Source organism: Chiloscyllium punctatum, chromosome 26 (assembly GCF_047496795.1).
Source record: "Chiloscyllium punctatum isolate Juve2018m chromosome 26, sChiPun1.3, whole genome shotgun sequence".
Classification (NCBI taxonomy): domain Eukaryota; kingdom Metazoa; phylum Chordata; class Chondrichthyes; order Orectolobiformes; family Hemiscylliidae; genus Chiloscyllium; species Chiloscyllium punctatum.
In genome coordinates this window covers 69334024-69356115 of record NC_092764.1, presented here as the reverse complement: position 1 = coordinate 69356115, position 22092 = coordinate 69334024, and the positions used below count along the sequence as shown (strand labels likewise).

Here is a 22092-nt window from a genome sequence, read left to right as displayed (position 1 = left end):
CTCCCTCAATAGCCAGAATGTCTTTCCTCAAATTTGGAGACCAGAACTTCACACAGGACTCCAGGTGTGGTCTCACTGGGGCCCTGTACAGGTGCAGAAGAACCTCTTTGCTTCTATACTCAATCCCTCTTGTTATGAAGGCCAGCATGCTATTAGCCTTCACTTCCTGCTGTACCTGCATGCTTGCCTTCATTGACTGGTGTACAAGAACACCCAGATCTTTTTGTACTGCCCCTTTACCTAAATCGATTCAATTTAGGTAGTAATCTGCCTTCCTGTTCTTGCCACCAAAGTGGCTAACCATACATTTATCCACATTAAACTGCATCTGCCATGCATCTGACCACTCACCTAACCTGTCCAGGTCACCCTGTAATCTCCCCACATCCTCCTCACATTTCACCCTGCCACCCAGCTTAGTATCATCAGCAAATCTGCTAATGTTATTACTAATACCATCTTCTATATCATTAACATATATTGTAAAAAGCTGCGGTCCCAGCACTGATCCCAGCGGTATCCCACTGGTCACTGCCTGCCATTCTGAAATGGAAGCGTTTATCACTACGTTGTTTCCTGTCAGCCAACCAACTTTCAATCCAAATTAGTACTTTGCCCCCAATACCATGCGCCCTAATTTTACTCACTAACCTCCTATGTGGGCCTTTATCAAAAGCTTTCCGAAAGTCCAGATACACTACATCTACTGGATCTCCCTCGTCCATCTTCAGAGTTACATCCTCAAAAAATTCCAAAGGTTAGTCAAGCATGATTTTCCCTTCATAAATCCATGCTGACTCTGACCTATCCTGTTACTACTATCCAGATGTGTCGTAATTTCATCCTTTATAATAGACTCCAGCATCTTTCCCACCACGGAGGTCAGACTAACTGGTCTATAATTTCCTGCTTTCTCTCTCCCACCTTTCTTAAAAATTGGTACAACATTAGCCACCCTCCAATCCACAGGAACTGATCCTGAATCTATCGAACTCTGGAAAATAATCATCAACGCATCCACGATTTCTCGAGCCACCTCCTTCAGTACCCTGGGATGTAGACCATTAGGCTCCAGGGGCTTATCAACCTTCAGACCTAACAGTCTCTTCAACACCAATTCCTGGCAAATATAAATTCCCTTAAGTTCAGGTCCTTCAGCCACTTACCTCAGGGAGATTGCTTGTGTCTTCCCCAGTGAACACAGATCTGAAGTACCAATTCAATTCTTCTGCCATTTCTTTGTTCCCCGTAATATATTCCCCTGTTTCTGTCTTCAAGGGCCCAATTTTAGTCTTAACCATTTTTTTGCCTTTCACGTCCCTAAAAAAGCTTTTACTATCCTCATTTATATTTTTGGCCAGTTTACCTTCGTACCTCATTTTTTCTCTGCGTATTTCCTTCTGAGTAATCCTCTGTTGTTCTTTAAAAGCTTCCCAGTCCTCTGTTTTCCCACTTATCTTTGCTATGTTATACTTTTTCTCTTTTAACTTTATATGTTTCTTAACTTCCCTCGTCAGCCACGGCCGCCCATGCCCCCTCCTGGGATCTTTCTTCCTTTTAGGAATGAACTGATTCTGCATCTTCTGCATTATACACAGAAATATCCACCATTGTTCCTCCACGGTCATCCCTGCTAAGGTATTGCACCATTGAACTTTGGCCAGCTCCTCCCTCATAGCTCCATAGTTCCCCTGTATTCAACAGAAATATTGTCACTTCCGATTGTACCCTCTCCCTCTCAAATTGCAGATTGAAGCTTATTGCACTATAGTCGTTACTTCCCAATGGCTCCTTCACTTCGAGGTCCCTGATCAATTCTGGTTCGTTGCACAATAACAGATCCAGAATTGCCTTCTCCCTGGTCGGCTCCAGCACCAGCTGTTCTAAGAATCCATCTCGAAGGCACTCCACAAAGTCTCTTGAGGTCCAATACCATCCTGATTCTTCCAGTCTACCTGCAAGTTGAAATCCCTCATAACATCTGTAGTAACATCTTTGCGACAGGCCAATTTCAGCTCCTGATTCAACTTACATCCGACATCCAGACTACTGTTTGGGGGCCTCTAGATAACTCCCAAGAGGGTCTTTTAACCCTTAGAGTTTCTCAGCTCTATCCATACTGACTATGTTCCCTGACTCTGGGTCCCCCCGTGCAAGGGACTGAATATCATCCCTTACCAACATGGCCACCCCACCCCCTCTGCCTGTCATTCTGTCCTTACGATAGCACGTGTACCCTTGAATATTCATTTCCCAGGCCCTGTCCACTAGAAGCCACGTCTCAGTTATCCCCACAATATCATATCTGCCAATTTTCAAAAGAGCCTCAAGCTCATCCATCTTATTTCTAATGCTTTGTGCATTCATGTATAGTATTTTTAAAGTTTGGGAGAAGATTTGTAGCTCGGGTGCTCGTTGTTGTGGTTCTGTTCGCCGAACTGGGAATTTGTCTTGCAGACGTTTCGTCCCCTGTCTAGGTGACATCCTCAGTGCTTGGGAGCCTCCTGTGAAGCGCTTCTGTGCTGTTTCCTCCGGCATTTAGAGTGGCCTGTCTCTGCCGCTTCCGGTTGTCAGTTTGAGCTGTCCGCTGTAGTGGCCGGTATATTGGGTCCAAGTCGATGTGTTTGTTGATAGAGTCTGTGGATGAGTGCCATTCCTCTAGGAATTCCCTGGCTGTTCTCTGTTTGGCTTGCCCTATAATAGTAGTGTTGTCCCAGTCGAATTCATGTTGCTCGTCGTCTGTGTGTGTGGCTACTAAGGATAGCTGGTCGTGTCGTTTCGTGGCTAGTTGGTGTTCGTGTATACGGATCGTTAGCTGTCTTCCTGTTTGTCCGTCTAAAAATAGTATTTTTAATTTGTTACTGCCCTCACCCTTCCCATCAACTCCTATTTCACTCAACCTTACAGCATGTTCCCTTTTTGAGTTTTCTGCCTCATTGATACAGTTGTTATTCTTGACTTCTCTTGTTCTAACTTTCCCTTCAATTTCTTTCTTAAACATCCAGTTTGTCCCCTTCCCCCCCCGCTACTTAGTTTAAACGTAGCTGCGTTGCAGTAGCAAACCTGCCTGCCAAAATGCTCGTCCCCAACCTATTAAGTGCAAACTGTCTCTCTTGTACAGCCCTCTAGCAGTTAATTCCACAGATTAACTATCCTCTGGCTGAATAAATTCTTCTTCATCTCAGTTCTAAAGGGTCATCCCTTCACTCTGAGACTATGCCCTTGGGTCTTATCTCTCCTACTATTGGAAACATCATCTCCATATTCACCCTATCCAGGCATGTCAGTACTGTGTAAGTTTCAATCGGATCCCCTCCTTATTCTTCTAAACTCCATCAAGTACAGACCCAGAGTCCTAAACCATTCTGCTTATGACAGGCCTTTCATCCCCGGGATCATTCTTGTAAACCTCCTCAGGACTCCCTCCAGTGCTGGCACAGCCTTCCTTAGATACGGGGTGCAAGACTGCTCACAGTGTTCCAAATGCAATCTGACTAGAGCATTGAAGAGCTTCAGTGGTACATCTCTGCTCTTGTCAGATCACATTGGAACTTTGTGAGCAGCCTTGCACATTGTATCTAAGAAAGGCTTCTTGAAATGAATGCTTAAAAATGTGTTGCTGGAAAAGCGCAGCAGGTCAGGCAGCATCAAAGGAACAGGAGAATCGACGTTTCGGGCATCAGCCATTCTTTGGGTCTTATGCTTGAAACGTCGATTCTCCTGTTCCTTTGCTGCTGCCTGACCTGCTGCGCTTTTCCAGAAACATATTTTTAAGCTCTGATCTCCAGCATCTGCAGTCCTCACTTTCTCCTTCTTGAAATGAATGCCAACATTGCATTTGCCTTCCTAACTACTCCTGAAACTGCTTGTTAAACCTTATGAGAATCCTAAATTAGGACTCCCAAGTTTCTTTGTGCTTCAGATTTCTGAAGCCTTTCCCCATTTGGAGAATAACCTACACCTCTGTGCTTCCTACCAAAGTGCATAACCTCATACTTTCTACCTGACACGTCTTTGCAGTATAGAAAATGGCTGTTTGCTCACAGTACCAATGCTGTTCTGAAAAGGTTCCCACCACTTTGCTTTACTCCCTGTAACCATTTAACTTCTGCTTCTGAAAATATTTATCAGGTTTTCGCTTAAATGTCACTGCCTAAACATGCATTCTGTGTAAACTAGTTCAGTCACTCGATATACAGATCCTCTCACAGGCTGAAGTTGTTCGTTATTTTTGGTTGTTGGAGAGGACATAAGCACTTTAACTAATCTGTTTACATGGGCCAAAATTCTGCTGGCCCTTATTAAGGCATATTTAATTGCTGTTGTAGTTTCTGGTGATCATTTATTACAACACCATTTCTCATGTCACCCACACCATTTAAAGTTTTCCATACCTAGTTTATCTTCCCAAAATATTATACCATACAGAGTAAATTGTATTGACATCTATCTGCCCTTTGCACAGTCTTGTCAATCGTTGAAGTAATATACATTTTTTCTCTCTGTTTGCTAAACTGCTTGCCTTAAAATTGTCAGCATTTTTTTGTTATTTGAATCCCAAAATTATCATCAACCATTGGACTTTACTCAACAGTAATTGAAATGACAAACTTCAAACTTTTTTTAAAAAAGTCAAAGTACACCATTTTACATGTGAGTTTTATGTTGTACTTGATTAATCTTTTGATTAATCACTCTATTCAATCAGCCTTTTATTGTGTTAACAGTATATTTAAAATAATTTATGAAAACTAAGCTGATTCAACATGTTCTTGTGCAGTTTATTTTTATGAATTCTTTCCACATTGTCAGGTGTTAAAGTAATAAAGGTTTCATCTCTAATTTGCAGTTGATGAATCGATTGATCATTAGTGCACACAAGGAAAACATTTGTGAATGGCACTCCATGACGTTAAATCATGCAGAAACAACTTAGATGTCAAAAAGTACCTTCCATTGGCTGTAAATCTGATTACTACTCAACCAATGTGATAAATTTCATGTACACCAGGCTAATCGCAATTTGGAAATTATGTTCTTTAAGAGTGACACTGTATCCTATCACCTCCAGAGTGTGAGGCACTTTTCAGTACGAGTTGTGAGGAATGTCTGGAATCCTCTGTGCCTTTAATATGTACCTGTTAAGCTAGTTGAGAGATGTGAATAGGCCACAGTACTCTGATATATATTAGAACAGCAGTGATGTACTGTACAGGAGGAGGTTTGCGGAAAGCAATGGAGAGTGAGGTGCTACCCTGATCATACTGCCACGAATCAGGTATCTGCAGGTGACAGCAGCACTGCTAAATCAGCTGTGCCTATTCAGGTCAATAGTTTGGAGATTTACACAATGATGACCTGACGCCTCATGACCTCCATGGCTGTCTCCTACCAACAGCTGTAAAAGCTACTTTTACCTTGAATTTTTATGCAGTCAGATTATTCCAGGGATTAACTGGGACTTGGATGGCATTTCACAGTTAATAGTTTATAATACCATCAGGCAGGTAATAGATACCCTATCTCAAATAACATGGGGAAAACATCCATCTTGACACAGATAAGCCAATCCAGGAACAGAGAGCATAGGACTTTGGCACTATCAATGGATCCACCTATGCCCAAGCAGTCACTGATTGTACCCACATAGATACCAAAGGACCAACCAGTCAGATTCCATGACTGAAAAAAAATTCCACTCATTGACTATCCAGCTGGTCTGTGATAAGAAGAAGCAAACTTTACAGGTCTGCTGTCCGTTCTCAGAAAGCTGTCATGATTCCTTCATCCTGCAAATGTCTCAGGTACCATACCCCTTCATGTCAACATTTGCTGATGACTCTTCTGCTCCTTCACATTCCCATAACAGAGGCCACAGAGGTGCTCACAATCTCCACACCCCCTACATCTTAGCGTTTCTTTTGTTGCTGTTCCAAATGTCCTGCAATGAACTTGTGTTATCCCTTTATCCAACTGCAATAAATGCCACTGCTTTAACCCCACTACACTCCAGCCATCATTCACTCATCCCTTCTTCCATTGATCCCACAATCCCCTCCCTCCACCATTAGCTATCCACGTTGAACTCTCCTGAATGATCGATGGATTGAATCTCAGGACTGTATTTGCTCCAGACCTCTGACCTATGTCAGTAAGCAGTTCCTAGACAGGACTGACCAGACCCCCAACTGCTGTGTTTGCAACTTCCTGAATGATGATACGCAGTTCCCCTTACTGCTGCAGCCCCTACAGGACTGCCCACAAACACCCCCACATTGTGCTGGGACAAATCTCCTAACAATGAGCAATGTAAATGGACAACATACTGTTGTGAAGCCTCTAGATTGTGTGTGGACTGTGCCCTTGAATAACAGTACCAGGAGCTCCTGACACACAAGAACCCCGACCACCCCCTCCTCCACATACATACACACACATAGACACACATACACACCGCCAAACCCTTGTCTTAATTGAGGATTAGCCCACACCAGTTTCTGACGTGGCTATTTGATTCAATAAATGTATAGCTGAAAATGTGTTTCTGGAAAAGTGCAGCATCCAAGGAGCAGGAGAATCGACGTTTCGGGCATGATCCCTCCTTCAGGAATGAGGAGAGTGTGCCAAGCAGGCTAAGATAAAAGGTAGGGAGGAGGGACTTGGAGGAGGGGCAGTGGAAATGCGATAGGTGGAAGGAGGTTAAGATAAGGGTGATAGGCCAGAGTGGGGGTGGGGCCGGAGAGGTCAGGAAGAAGAATGCAGGTTAGGAAGGTGGTGCTGAGTTCAAGGGTTGGGACTGAGACAAGGTGGGGGGAGGGGAAATGAGGAAACTGGAGAAATCTGCATTCATCCCTTGTGGTTGGAGGGTTCATAGGCGGAAGATGAGGCGCTCTTCCTCCAGCTGTCGTGTTGCTATGGTCTGGAGATGGAGGAGTCCAAGGACCTGCATGTCCTTGGTGGAGTGGAGGGGGAAGTTGAAGTGTTGAGCCACGGGGTGGTTGGGTTGGTTGGTCCGGGTGTCCCAGAGGTGTTCTCTGAAACGTTCCGCAAGTAGGCGGCCTGTCTCCCCAGTATAGAGGAGGCCACATCGGGTGCAGCGGATGCAGTAAATGATGTGTGTGGAGGTGCAGGTGAATTTGTGGCAGATATGAAAGGATCCCTTGGGGCCTTGGAGGGAAGTAAGGGGGGAGGTGTGGGCACAAGTTTTGCATTTCTTGCGGTTGCAGGGGAAGGTGCCGGGAGTGGAGGTTGGGTTGGTGGGGGCCGTGGACCTGACAAGGGAGTCACGGAGGGACTCCTCCATCACCAGATCATAGCAACATGATGGCTGGAGGAGGAGCGCCTCATCTTCCGCCTAGGAACCCTCCAACCACAAGGGATGAACTCTGATTTCTCCAGTTTCCTCATTTTCCCTCCCCACACCTTGTCTCAGTCCCAACCCTTGAACTCGGCACCACCTTCCTAACCTGCAATCTTCTTCCTGACCTATCTGCCCTCACCCCACTCCAGCCTATCACCCTCACCTTAACCTCCTTCCACCTATCACATTTCCAACGCCCCTCCCCCAAGTCCCTCCTCCCTACCTTTTATCTTAGCCTGCTTGGCACACTCTCCTCATTCCTGAAGAAGGGCTCATGCCTGAAACACCGTCTTTTCCAGCAACACATTTTCAGCTCTGACCTCCAGCATCTGCAATCCTCAATAAATGTATAGTTGTGTTTGCCACATAAGCAACTGGCACATGCTGTATGTGTTACATTGCTGTCTTGGTGTGCTGTTCATCAAGATGTCTACACCCCGGACAGTTCAAAACCGATAAGTATGAGAATAGCCTCTCTGTATATTGGCACGATAGAACCTTTTAAAACGGCAGTAATGACAGCCTTTGACCCAAGTTAAAGCTTCAGTGTTCCAGGGCAAGGTATGAAATGGTGCGAGCATTCAGGTAAGGCACAAATTGAACAAACAGTTAGAGAGCAAGCGAGCAGTCCTGAGAATCAGTCTGATCCAATCTGGGAACCACTCCCTGCCATTGTGTGCAAAATATCCTTGCAGTAACCATCTTGATGGGTGTAATTACTTTAATGAAATGCTTGAAGGAATGTTCATTCTTCATGATGGCACTCATGACAAACATTCAGTTGAAATGTGAGGGAACTCTGTACAGCACGTATGACTTGTGCTGAGTTTAACTTGAGGGTTACCTTACCTCAGGCAAGGGGTGATGTTGAGAAGATGGGACCTTCACTGTAACCCCAGCTGGTATGAGATTTGAACCTGTGCTACTACAAACCAGCCAGCTAGACAACTGACCTAAACTTCATCCTATGATCTTAAATGATGTGGCTGTGGAAATGGTCGATGAATTGATTTTAATTCTCCAAAGTTTTCTAGATTCTGAAAAGATTCCATCAGTTTGGAAAATAGTGAATGGAACTCTTCTATTCAAGATGGGGGGGAGACATAAAGTAGGAAATTACAGCCCAGTTCATCCAATGTCTGTTGCAGGAAGAATGCTGGGATCTATTATTAAGAAGATTATAACGGGATACTTAGAAAGTGGTAATGCATTCAGACAGAGTCAACATGATTTTTTGGAAGGGAAATCATATTTGACTAATTTATTGAGAGGGAGTGAATGGATGTACAGCACTTAGATTTCCCGAAGACATTTGACAAGGTACCACATCAACGATCACTATAGAAAATAATGATGTGGAAGAGCTGGTATTGGATTGGGATGGGCCAAGTTAAAAATCTCACAGCTTCAGGCTATAGTCCAACAGCTTTATTTGGAAGCACAAGCTTTCAAGGTGCTGCTCCTTCATCAGGTTGTTGTCAAAGCTCCGAAAGCTAGTGCTTCCACATAAACCTGTTGGACTATAACCTGGTGTGTGTGATTTTTAACTATGTAAAATAAGGATGTTGTAGGGGGTAACAATTTAGCATGGATAATTGATTGGCTGGCTAATAAGAAACAGAGGATGGGCTTTAAGGGGTTGTTTCAAGATTGGCAGGGTTTAGTGAGTGGTGTGCCACAGGGATCAGTGTTAGGGCCTCAGTTATTTACAATTTACATCACAGACTTGGATGAAGGGACCAATTGTATGGTTGTTAAATTTCATCCTGATACAAAGAAAAGTAGGAAAGTAAGTTGTGAATGGACGTAAGGAGTTTGTAAAGTAATATAGAGAGGTTAAATAAGTGAGCAAAAATTTGGTAGATAGAGTATAATGTAGAAAATATGAACTTATCCACTTTGGCAGAAAGAATAGAAAATGGAGAGAGATTGCAGAACGCTGAGGCACAGAGGGATCTAGGTTTCTTGGTGCATGAATCACAAATATTATGCGAAGAGTATTGGTTACCTTTCATAGAATTCCTATAAATATAGAAGTAGGTCATTTGAATCCCCATTGAATCCACCCAGACCCACCCCCTACCCTATAACCCTGCATTTCCAAGGGCGAGTGCACCTAGCCTACACATCCCAGGACACTATGGGCAAAATTCAGAATTTATTTATTCGGTTGCATTGTTGAGAGTTCCCTTGCCACAACTGCAATGGTTTGCCATTGTGTCCTCATTGCCAACTGGGGATGTTCAGAAAGTGCTGAAAGAATAAATTTGATTTTTATTGATGTTATGGGATGGATTGTTGCTGGAAATGCTAGCATTAATTGTCTATCCATACTTATACTTGAGAATATGATGAAGCGTATGTGGTGCTCGTACTCTGAGTGCTATTAGGGAGGGAGATCCAGTGATTTTGATCCAGTGACCATGAAAGAATTGTGAGACTGTTTCAAGTCAGGATGGTGTTTGAATTCAAGGGGAGCGTTTCCTTCTATCTATTTTGCCATGGTATATCAGTGTCGCACACATCTAGTTTCACTGAACTCAGTGACTGACTAGGCCATTCAGAAATCAACTGAGAGTCAACCACATTATTATCATTCCTCATTCAAAGACACTCAATGCCTTATCAAGACAGCTGACATCAGGAAGAGGCCCACTGAGATTCAACCCTGCCGACCTGCTGCCTCACAACTCGCAGCCCTTGCTGCTGAACTTTTCTTGTCTTGCAACCACCACACTGTGACCCTTCCTCTCACCTCTTGCCTGGATCAAGCAGCTCTTCTGGTACTCATTCAGGCAGTACTGGCAGCAGAACCAATGCCTCCCAATCATCAATGTTGAGCAATAAAGAGATGCCAACCTCTGATTATCGAGCAGCTCTTGTCCGGCAGGAATTCTGTACATCATTGATCCTGGAAGACCCTCCACTGTCCAGTAATGTGCCTGGAAAGAGTTGACACAATTTTCTGGCTTCACAGCCAGGGGGTGAAATCGTTGTTGCCTAAAGTTTTAAAATATCTAATTCTGAGGAAAAGAGACAGATGTAGGAATATTAATTTAATTTGTGGCCACTTAGAAGTTTTATCTTGTAGGTGGGATCAAAGGGAGAAAAATGTGAATAATATCTAGGAAAGCCAATTTGAAATTGTGACTACATTTTGGAAATAGAATGATGATTCATGGCTTGCACAAGGGAATATGACTTCGATTTGCAAGAGTAAAGGATATAGAAAGGACATTTGGAATGGTGGTCAATCACTTTCCAAAACAGTTAACTAAGGTTTTGCCTTTGTGAATGCTCAAGATAATGGACCAAAATTTTTACATTGACTAGAGAAGTTAAGATTCTAGTCAGCCTACAGGGAGCAATGTAGTATTCTGAAAGAGATTGAAATAAATATTTCAGAAGAGACTATGCTTCTGATATGTATTATTAAATGTGAGCTATGAATAAAAGAACTTGAGACAGTAAGTTATGAGATAACTGGAAGATCTTCATTGGCTGCTGAATAGTCAATCCTGCAACATTTATAAGAAAACTTGAACTGGATGTTCTGAAGTGTGCCCTATTTTAGATATAACTCTCTTCTGATCTTTCCATCATGTAAAAATCAGAAACTTGGTTGCAATTTGCAACTTATGTTGACAAATATATATTGCATAATAGATGTAATCTCTGGAGTGGTCCACATATTATAGTCCAAATTATACTCCTATTCAACCAAACCAAGCCAAATCAAATCAACAGAACACTGATCCAAGAGTAATTTGACCACATGTAACAGAGCAATTACAGATGAAATTTCAAGTACATTAACTAATTCATTAAACAAATTCAATGATTAACCAATATCATCACAGAATTAAAATTGATTACAGGAGAATTTGAGGTTCTTCGCTTAGAAGTATACCCTTTGGCCCATTATACCTGTACTAGCTCTTGAAAGAGTAGTCATACTGAATTCTAGACTCCCCTTCTTTACCCACAAACCTTTTCCTCAATATAAAATTATTTATGTAATCAGCTTTTGAGGTACAACATTCCAGATCCTGACAGACCTCTGAGAATCTGTGCCATTTACTAATGTTCTGAAACCCATGGTGATTTATTAATTGTTGATTAGTTGCATACTCAATTGTGTTCAGCTGGCAGGCTTTAACTGGGGATTCACGTGTACCCCTACAGCAGACTGATACAAAGTTGGTTGTGCTTTTGTATTGGAGGTGCACATTTCTGAAGTATGTCTCTATGTATAAAATCTAACTGCGTGGAAATTCTGCTCAAATTTTATTCCTCATTGACTGGCTATCAGAGTTACAAATAGAAAAATTTGTATTTTTAACAGAAAAAAATAGTTTTCATTGCAATTAATTAAAAATACTCTCCTCATCTTGAAAGCCTTGATGTAACTTAGCCTTGATGTAACATAGTAACTTATTTTGTTTCAAGAAGAATAATTTTAACTTTTCACTTCTCTCCTTATAACTGAATCCTTCAACCCTGGTAAACAATCTTTGTATCTCTATGGTATCTGTTTGATTTTACATTCAGAGACTTGATGCCCCTGTAGGCCAGTCATGTCTTTTTTCACTAACCACTGTCCCTGCCATCTTTAATGACATATATGTGGACAACGAGATAAAAGAATAACATTGAGAAGATGAATGGTCAATACAAGACTGTAGGTGTTGTGTCTGAATCCAAAATAAGGTAAATGAGCTTGTGGTACATATCAAAATTGGCAGGTATGATGTGGTGGGCCTCATGGAGACGTGTTTGCAAGGGTACAGGATTGGGAGCTAACATCCTATTGAAAAGACAGGCAGGTGGGCATAGAGGGTGGGGTTGCCTTGTTCTTAAAAAAAATGAAATTAAATCAATAGCAATAAATGAAATAGGGTCAGATGGGCGGCGCGGTGGCTCACTGGTTAGCAATCCTGCCTCACAGTGCCAGGGACCTGGGTTCGTTTCCAGCCTCGTGTGATTGTCTGTGTGGAATTTGCACATTCTCCCTGTGTCTGCGTGGGTTTCCCACATTCCAAAGATGTGCAGGTTAGGCGCATTGGCCATGCTAAGTTGGGATACTCTTTGGAGGGCCAGTGTGAACTTGTTGGGCCAAGTGGCCTGTTTCCACACTGTAGAGATTCTATGTTAAAAAAAAAGATGTAGAATCTGTGTGGGTAGAGTTGAGGAATTGCAAATGTAAAAAAAAAATGGGATTTATGTACAGGCCTCTAAACAATATTTGAGGTATAAGATACACCAAGAGATAGAAAAGACGTGTTTCTCAGGGTGATGCAGGTGGACTAGGAAAATCAGTGGATTGCAAGAAAAGAACTTTGTGGAATCTCTACAAGATGGCTTTTTGGAGCAGCTTGTGGGGCCCACTAGGAAACAGGAAATTCTGGATTTAGTGTTATGCAATGAGGTTGGCTTTAAAGGGGAACTTAAGGTGAAGGAACCTTTAGGAGGCAGTGACCACAATATGATAGAATTTACTCTGCAATTTGAGAAGGAGAGCGTGGAATCACATATAACAGTATCACAGTTGAATAAAGGCAATTACTTTACAAAAGGGAGGAGCTGACCTGCTATTAGTGGGGTTAAAGGGTCCTTCTCAGGATAGAAGCCAGTGATGAGTGGTGTTCCACAAGGGTCATTGTTGGGACCACAACTTTTCACTTTATACATTAGTGATCTGGATGAAGGACCGGAGGGCACTCTGGCGAAGTTTGCAGCTGATACAAAGATAGGTAGAGGTAGCACTGAGGAGGCAGGGAGGCTGCAGAAGGATTTAAGGAGGTTAAGAGAGTGGGCAAAGAAGTGGCAGGTAGAGTACAACATGGGAAAGTGTGAGGTCATGCACTTCAGTAGGAAGAATAAAGACAAGGACTATTTTATAAATGGGGAGAAAATTCAGAAGTTTGAAGTGCAAGGAGTCTTGGGAGTTCTCTCAAGGTAAACTTGCAGGTTGAGTCAGTAGTTGGGAAGGCAAATGCAATGTTGGCATTTATTTTGAGAGGACTTGAATATAAAAGCAAGGATATATGCCTGAGGCTCCGTAAGGCTCTGGTCAGACCACATTTGGAGGATTGTGCACAGCTTTGGGCCCCATATGTCAGGAAGGATGTACTAGCCCTAAAGTGTGTTCAGAGGAGGTTCATGAGAATGATCCCAGGAATGAAAAACTTAACATATGAAGAACGTTTGAGGACTCTGGGGTTAGACTTGATGGAATTTATAAGGTTGAGGGGAGATCTAATTGAAACATACAGAACACTGAATGACCTGGATAACGTAAATGTTGGGAAAGTGTTTTCATTGATAGAGAGATCAGGACCTGAGGGCATATGTTTAGAGTAAAAGGAGGTACCTTTAGAATGGAGATAAGGAGAAACTTCATCAGCCAGAGAGTGGAGAATCATTGCCCCAGAAGGCTGTGGAGGACAGATCATTGAGTATATTTAAGATTGAGATAGATAGGTGCTTGAGTATCAAGATGATCAAGGGTTGCAGGGAGAAAACAGGAGAATGGGGTTGAGAAACTTACCAGCCAAGATTGAATGGCAGAGTGGACTCAATAGGCTGAATGGCCTAATTTATGCTCCTTTGTCTTATGGTCTTATGATCTATACCTTTATACTCAATTAACACAGTAAAAGACAACATTCCAATTGCCTTCCTAACCCCTTACTGTAAATATATAGAACATAGAACATTACGGCGCAGTAGAGCCCCTTCAACCCTCGATGTTGCATCACCCTGTGAAACCAATCTGAAGCCCATCTAACCTACACTGTTCCATTCTTGTCCATATGCCAATCCAATGACCATTAAAATGCCTGTAAAGTTGGCAAGTCAACAACTGTTGCAGGGAGTATGTTCCAAACCCCTACTAATCTCTGAGTAAAGAAACTACCTCTGATATCTGTCCTATATCTATCACCTCTCAGTTTGAAGCCATGCCACCTCATGCTAGTCATCACCATCCTAGGAAAAAGGCTCTCACTGTCCACCCGATCTAACCCTCTGATTATCTTATATGTCTCAATTAAGTCACCTCTCAACCTCTTCTCTCTTACAAAAACAGCCTTAAGTCCCTCACAACCTTTCCTCGGAAGACCTTCCCTCCATAATATGCAACATCCTAGTTAATCTTTTCTGAACCCTTTCCAAAGCTTCCACATCCTTCATATAATGCAGTGACCAGAACTACACACAATACTCCAAGTGTGGCTGCACCAGAGTTTTGTGCAGCTGCAGCATGACCTCATGGTTCCAAAACTCAATCCCTCCACTAATAAAAGCTAACATATCGTATGCCTTCTTAACATCCCTATCAACCTGGGTGACAACTTTCAGGGATCTATGTACATGGACACCGAGATCTCTCTGCTCATCTACACGACCAAAATCTTACCGTTCACCCAGTACTCTGCATTCCTGTTACTCCTTCCAAAGTGAATCACCTCAGACTTTTCTGCATTAAACTCCGTTTGTCATCTCTCAGCCCTGGTCTGCAGCCTATCTATGTCCCTCTGTAACTTGCATCATCGTTCAGCATTATTCACAACTCTACCTACCTTCATGTCATTTGCAAATTTACTAACCCATCCTTCTAAGCCTGCATTTCAGTCATTTATAAAAATGACAGACAGCAATGGACCCAAAACAGATCCTTGCAGTACACCACTAGTAACTGAACTCCAGGCTGAACATTTTCCATTAACCACCACCCTGTCTTCTTTCAGCTAGCCAATTTCAGATCCAAACCGCTAAATCACCCTCAATCCCATGCCTCCATATTTTGTGCAATAGCCTACAGTGGGGAACCTTATCAAATGCCTTACTGAAATCCATATGCATCACATCAACTGCTTTACCCTCATCCACCTGATGGGTCACCATCTCAAAGAACTCAATCAGGTTTGTGAGGCATGACCTACCCTTCTCAAAAACGTGTTGACTATCCCTAATTAACTTATTCCTATCAAGATGATTATAAATCCTATCTCTCATATCCTTTTCTAACACTTTGCCGACAACAGAAGTAAGGCTCATAGATCTATAATTTCCAGGTTGTCTCTACTCCCCTTCTTGAACAAGCAAACAACATTTGCTATCCTCCAGTCTTCTGGTACTATTCCTGTAGACAATGACAACACAAAGATCAAAGCCAAAGGCTCAGCAATCTCCTCCCTGGCTTCCCAGAGAATCCTAGGATAAATCCCATCTGGCCCAGGGAGTTTATCTATTTTCACACTTTCCAGAATTTCTAACACTCCTTCTTGTTAACCTCAATCCTATCTAGTCTAGTCGCCTTTTCTCAGTATTCTCCTCAACAAAATTGTCTTTTTTTAATGTGTATAATGACAAAAAATATTTATTTAGCGCTTCCCCTAACTCCTCTGACTCCATGCGCAACTTCCCACTACTGTCCTTGATTGGCCCTAATCTTACTCTAGTCATTCTTTTATCCTTTATCAATCAATGGAAAGCTTTAAGGTTTTCCCTGATCCTCTCCACCAACAATGCCCATCCTCGCTCATCTTAGCTCTCTTTTGGTCTTTCCTGGGCTACCTTGTAACTCTCAAGCACCCTAACTGAATCTTCACATCTCATCCTAACATAAACCGCCTTCTTCCTCTTGTCAAGAGATTCAATTCCTTAGTAAACCACGGCTCCTGCACTCGCCAGCTTCCTCCCTGTCTGACAGGTACGTACTTATCAAGGACACACAGTAGCTGTTTCTTGAATAAGCTCCATAGTTCTATTTTGCCCATCTCCTGCAGTTTCCTTCCCCATTGTATGCATCTTAATTTGCATATTAACATTTTTGTAATTTACATACAGGATGCCTAGGTCTCTGTGAACCACAGAGGTCTTCAATCTCTCACTATTTAATTGATTTGCTGTTCTTGTATTCTTGCTGCCAAACTGGGAAAGTTCATATTTACCCATGTTGTACTCCATTTGCCAAATTTTAGTCCAGATGCTTAACTTGTCTAGATTTCTTTGAGACTTCTTATGTCCACTTGGTAATTTACTTTCCCATTTCTTTGTATCATTGCTACTATTGATATGATCCCTGCATCCAAGTGAGTTAGATCGATTGTTAAACAGTTGAGGCTTGTTCATTGATTCCTGTGGCATTCCTTTACAGGTTGGAAAACTGAAAATTACCCAGTTATGCTTATGTTGTCCTTCCTGTTAGCTAACCAATCCTCTATCCATGCTTAGATGTTATTCTTTATATCACAAGCTTTTATTTTCGGTAGTAAGTTTTGATGTGATGACTTACCGATTGAAGAGTTGCACCAGATCTGCGGTATCCCTTGTATTTACAAAATCTCTGCTTTAAGTTATTCTTCCTTCAGTAAATTAGAAAGATGTCAATAAAATAAAGCTTGCACTAGTTGTATCTGTGTCCCTACTGCCAGCTGGGATAAATGAGTTAATAATTCTCAGAGTTCAGCTAACTATTTATAATTATGCCATCCAGAAGAACAGACATCTTGCTGTCTGTTTGATTGACTTCTGTTGATACAATTGTTTGTAGGGCTCAATTATTAATACAACAACTGGGTCTTTAGGCGTGCAGATTCGGTGGATTGGCCATGTCAAATTGCCTATAGTGTCCAGGAATGTGCAGGCTAAATGGATTATTTATGGGAAATGCAGGATTATGGGGACAGATTAGGGGGGGTGGGAACATCTTTTGAGGGTCGGTGTGGACCTCATGGTTTGAATGGCCTGCTTCCACACTGTTGAAATTCTATGATTTCTGTGATTTAGCCCAGTAAATAGAGATCATCCTTCTAGCCTGCCTGCTTCATCACCCACCCACCTCCACTGCAGTTACAGGCTTGCTCTGGAGGCAATAGGCTCAATGCTATCCTGCTCAGGCTTCCAGAAGGAAAAATGTGAAGGTGATTTTGCAGAGTCAAGAGCTTTCACTTCCCGCATCCTTCACAAAAATCTTGAATCTTAATGCAACCACCTAGTGTCCGTAATGTATTGGGGTGTGTAATATATTTCCTCAACAAGTTAGAGAAAAAAGAGACATCCAGTGGAACTTAAGCCATAAAGGTTACCAAGGCCATTCAAAAGAGCAAGATTTTCATGGCCCTTTATCTTTAACCCCCAGAATTCCTCAGGAGACCATTTAGTGATGGATTCTGGGTGTTCTGAAATTTCTACTTGAACTTCTGCAGTGACTCTGACTCAATTCATATCCAAGGTCACAGTTATTTGCAAATATTGGGGAGGTGCCCCTGTTATTTTTAGCAGTTTTCAATGGGAACATATTTTGAAGTGACATTTTGCCACAGAGTTCTGCAATCCAGGACGAAAACATGTCATTTCTCAGTAAGAGAATTGAAATTTTAATTGAAGTTGAAATAATTCAAATTTTAAAATTGAAAGGTCTTTCCATGCATCTGCTCCTCAATTCCATCAATACTCTTATCATTTGCATACTAAATTAGTTTAAGGGAAAATACAGTGGATTAGAAATTGATTTTTCCTGACCTTTGGATCTGAGAATCGTAATTCACACACTGGCCATCAGATCCATTTGAAGAAAGAGCTCTTAATTTCTGTAGTTGTGGTACATGGCTTGCTGCCTGTTTGCAGTGTTGGCTACCTGGATGCTCAGGAGGAGGGAAGCAGCCATGTTTTATCAAAACTCATGGTGGAGATGGGAAGCAGATGATGTGCTATGGTTTCCCTGGGGCCCATGGGATGTGAGGAGATGGATCGTCTTGTGAGAAGTGCAGGAAGCACTTGAAAACATCGAAAGAAAGGAGTGACAGCAGGTAGTCAGGGATGTCAGTAGCTGGTGTTTGAAAGCAAGGACCTGGTAGCAGTGCCATGAGGAATCAAATGAACTCATTTGGCTTGCCAAGTTCAATCAATACATTTTTCCTTTACATCTTTTCAATACATCTTTCCGCCCACTTGTGAAACGTTTCAGATAACACCTCTGGGACATCCGCACCAACCAGCCCAACCGCCCCGTGGCTGAACACTTTAGCTCCCCTTTGCACTCTGCCAATGACATGCAGGTCCTTGCCCTCCTCCATCGCCAGACCCTGGCCACATGACGCCTGGAGGAAGAGCACCTCATTTTCCGTCTAGGAATCCTCCAACCACACGGGATGAATGTCGATTTCTCCAGCTTCCTCATTTCCCCTCCCCCCACCTTATCTCAGTCCCAACCCTCAAATTCAGCTCCGCCCTCTTGACCTGCAATCTTCTTCCCGACCTCTCCGCCCCCCACCCCCTCTCCGGCCTATCACCCTCACCGACACCTCCTTCCACCTATCGTATTCCCAGAGCCCCTCCCCCAAATACCCTCCCCCTTACCTTTTATCTCAGCCTACTTGGCTCACCAGCCTCATTCCTGAGGAAGGGCTTATGCCCGAAACGTCGATTCTCCTGCTCCTCAGATGCTGCCTGGCCTGTTGTGTTTTTCCAGCACCACATTTTTCAACATCTTTTCTTTATCCAATACCCTTTACAGCCTCAATTGCTCACCCTGCTAAATGTATCATAGCTGCATTACTCAGCCAGAAGTGTGCCCTGACTGTCCAGACTTACTCCTAACGTCTAGATGTTGCATTTCACTCTCTTAGACTTAACGATACCACAAGCCTCACCCTCACTTCTCAGTGCCTACACATATCTCCTGCTGTTCAGTTGTGGCTGTCACATCACTCAAACTCCATGCTTCAGGACATTCTGATGTCCTTTTTCTTTGGAGAAGTTGGCACAGATAGAAGAGAGCCAGGCAGCATTGGCATGAGACAGGAATGCCAGCATCTCCTGAGCCACAGAGAGGAGATGGCTCTCCATATCATGACCTTATTAAATATGACAATATGTTTCTATCTTTTTGCTTTCATAACATTCATTTCATCCTCATTTGGTCTGATAAGCTGCTTAGGGTGCTGATAACTGCCCGAATTTCCTTTCACTTACACCAGTCCTACCCTATAACATCCTGCTTTCAGATTCCTAAGAAAGACCAGTTTTTTTATTCCCTCATGAGAAGTGGGAAGTGATGATTGAGTGTTAGTACCATTAGACTATTAATCAAGAAACTCATGTAATATTCTGGGGACCCCAATTTGAATCTTGCCATGGCAAATGGTGGAATTTGAATTCAATGAAAAGAAAATCTGCAAATAAGAGTCTACTGCTGACCATCAAACTGTTGCTAACTATTGTAAAAACCCCTCTGGCTCACCAGTGTTCTTCAAGGAAGGAAATCTGCCATGCTCACCTGGTCTGACTCTCAGCTGACTTCTGAATTGGCCAAGCAAGTCACTTAGTTCAGGGGCAGCTAGGGACAGACAATGAATCCGACAAGTGAGTGTTGCTGACTGGACCAGCATTTATTACCTGTTTCTAGTTGTCCTTGAGAAAGTGATGATGATAAACCTTCTTGAATCTGCAGTCCATGTGCAGTAGGCACACCCACAATCCCATGAAGGAGGCAATTTCCAAGATGAAGGAATGGTGACATATTTCCAAGTCAGGATGGTGAGTGGTATAGAAGGAAACCTGCAGGATCTGTTGATCATCTACCTGGAGGGGGCTGGGGGTTGGGAGTGGGGGGGGGGGGGGGGGGGAGGTGGGGAGTGAGAGAGAAAGTAAAGTGTTGAGGAAGAGGCCTTATTAAAACCCTTTTCCTTATTAAGATTTATGTGCTGCATGATTGTTTATTGCTCCAATCTTTCAATACACTCCTGAAGTCTATTCTTATACTCCTCCCATTTAGCTTGATATTCACAAGTTTTGTGTAATCTGTAAATTCTAAGGTCTCTTTCCCCAAACTATATAATCAAAGTAAATAAAGTGAAGCAGAGGTCCTAATAACAGCCCTTGGGGAACCCCACTTGTACCATGATTCAATCTAAAAATGACCATTCTCCACAAATCTGTTTTCATTTTTGAACCAAAGGGACTTGAAATGTTAACTCTGTTTCTGTCTCCGTAGATGCTGCCGAACCTGCTGAATTTCTCTTGTGTTTTCTGTTTTTATTCCTTGAGGCAGCTTGCTTGGGGATGACCTGTGAAGGGGGTAGGGGTTGCACGTTAAGGGATGGTTTGTCTGTGAATCCTGTCTTTTAAATCCCCATCATCAGCAGCATTCCACAGCTGGTGTCATTGGCCAACATGTGGAGTGGGTTTCTTTCCACGGGGTGACTCCACTTCTGACATTTTTTAAAATTGCATCTCCTTAAGACACTCATGTTCATCTCTCTGACTGTGGTACTATTTATTTTTCTAAAGCCTGCAGACACCTGAATTGGTCTGTAGCCTCAGCATTGACCCACTGTCCATAATTGAGCAGTTGATCACAAGGTTGTCTTTTAAACATCTTCTTCTGAGATCTGCCTCACCAGCATCTTGACTGACAGAGAGGGATTGGGATCTGCAAATGGACGAAGGGCAGAGGATTATCGGAGATTCCTTAGGGCAGTGGCCTAGGCCCAACCATTTTACATGGTTCAGCAATGACATTCTTCCATTGTAAGGTCAGAAATAGAGATGCTTGATGATGATTGTGCACTGTTCAGCACCATTCATAACTGTTCCAAAGTTTGTGTTCAACTTCTAAGTCTCCCTGATGCCCATCTGATTATCTCCCACACTTCTTAGGAGAGGAAAATTCTACCTTTTCTAGTAGAAGCAAAGTTCCCAATTTTTAGTATTATGATCAATAGATATATTAATAAATGTAGAGTTAAAATAAACTGAAGGACATTGCCAGGCAGAGTCTTGTATTGCAATCATTATACAGCTCATACTGTCTTTACCAATTACGTCTGAGCTGGGTTTAAGCACTTTTCCCTCTTGATGTGACCTTTTATATTGAAACTTTCAATCTCATCAGTAGATGGTCTGCCTTAATTTGCAAGTAGACAAGCAGGAGGCTGGAAGAACACAGCAAGCCAGGCAGCATCAGGAGGTGGAGAAGTTGATGTTTTGGGTGTAACCCTTCTTCATGACATGGGGTGGGTGTGGGGGGAGAAGCTGCAGATAAAGAGGTTGGTGGAGGCAGGGTGGTGAAGTAGGGATGGGTGAAGGCAGATAGAGGGTTCAACCTGGTTGGTCAATGGGACGAATTAATCCGATTGGTGGCAGGGAGCAGTGGGAAGGGATGGGGAGGGGCTGGGAAAGGAGTCGGGGCATGGGGAGGGAGGCTTTTTGGAATTGGAGAACTCAATGTTGAGTCCTCTGGGCTGTAGGCTGCCCAGGTGAAAGATGAGGTGCTTTTCCTCCAATTTGTGGTTTGCTTCATTTTAACAATGGAGAAGGCCAAGGATGGTCATGTCAGAAAGGGAGAGGTTGGGGGAATTGAAATGGACAGTGACTGGGGATCCGGTCGGCCCCTTATAATTTCTTATAATCTCCTTCACTAACCAAGGTTTTGTTCAGTTGTCATTTTATTTCATCCTGTGACTTGATGCCAATTGGTGATTAACAGTCCTTTGAAAAAGGCATGAAATGTCTTCTCAGATTGAAGGTTGGATTGACTGTGAGATTCAGCTTTATTTTTAGTTTGCTTTAATTGTTTTTTTTCATTTATTGATCTTTTTCTCTGGCCAATTTACGTGTCACTTTTGTATTTTATATTGTTTGTTTTTCACGTTCTATTGAAGTAATGGGAGACCCTCAATCCAAATGCCCTGAGGAGTAGAATTCAGGCAATTTCTCTCTGC

General features: G+C 42.7%; 1 protein-coding gene across 1 annotated transcript in view; it reads left to right on the top strand.

Annotated features, from left to right (window-relative positions):
• Nucleotides 1–22092, top strand: part of hydin (HYDIN axonemal central pair apparatus protein) — an 869275-nt gene that overhangs the window by 336482 nt on the left and 510701 nt on the right. The window lies entirely within an intron of this gene.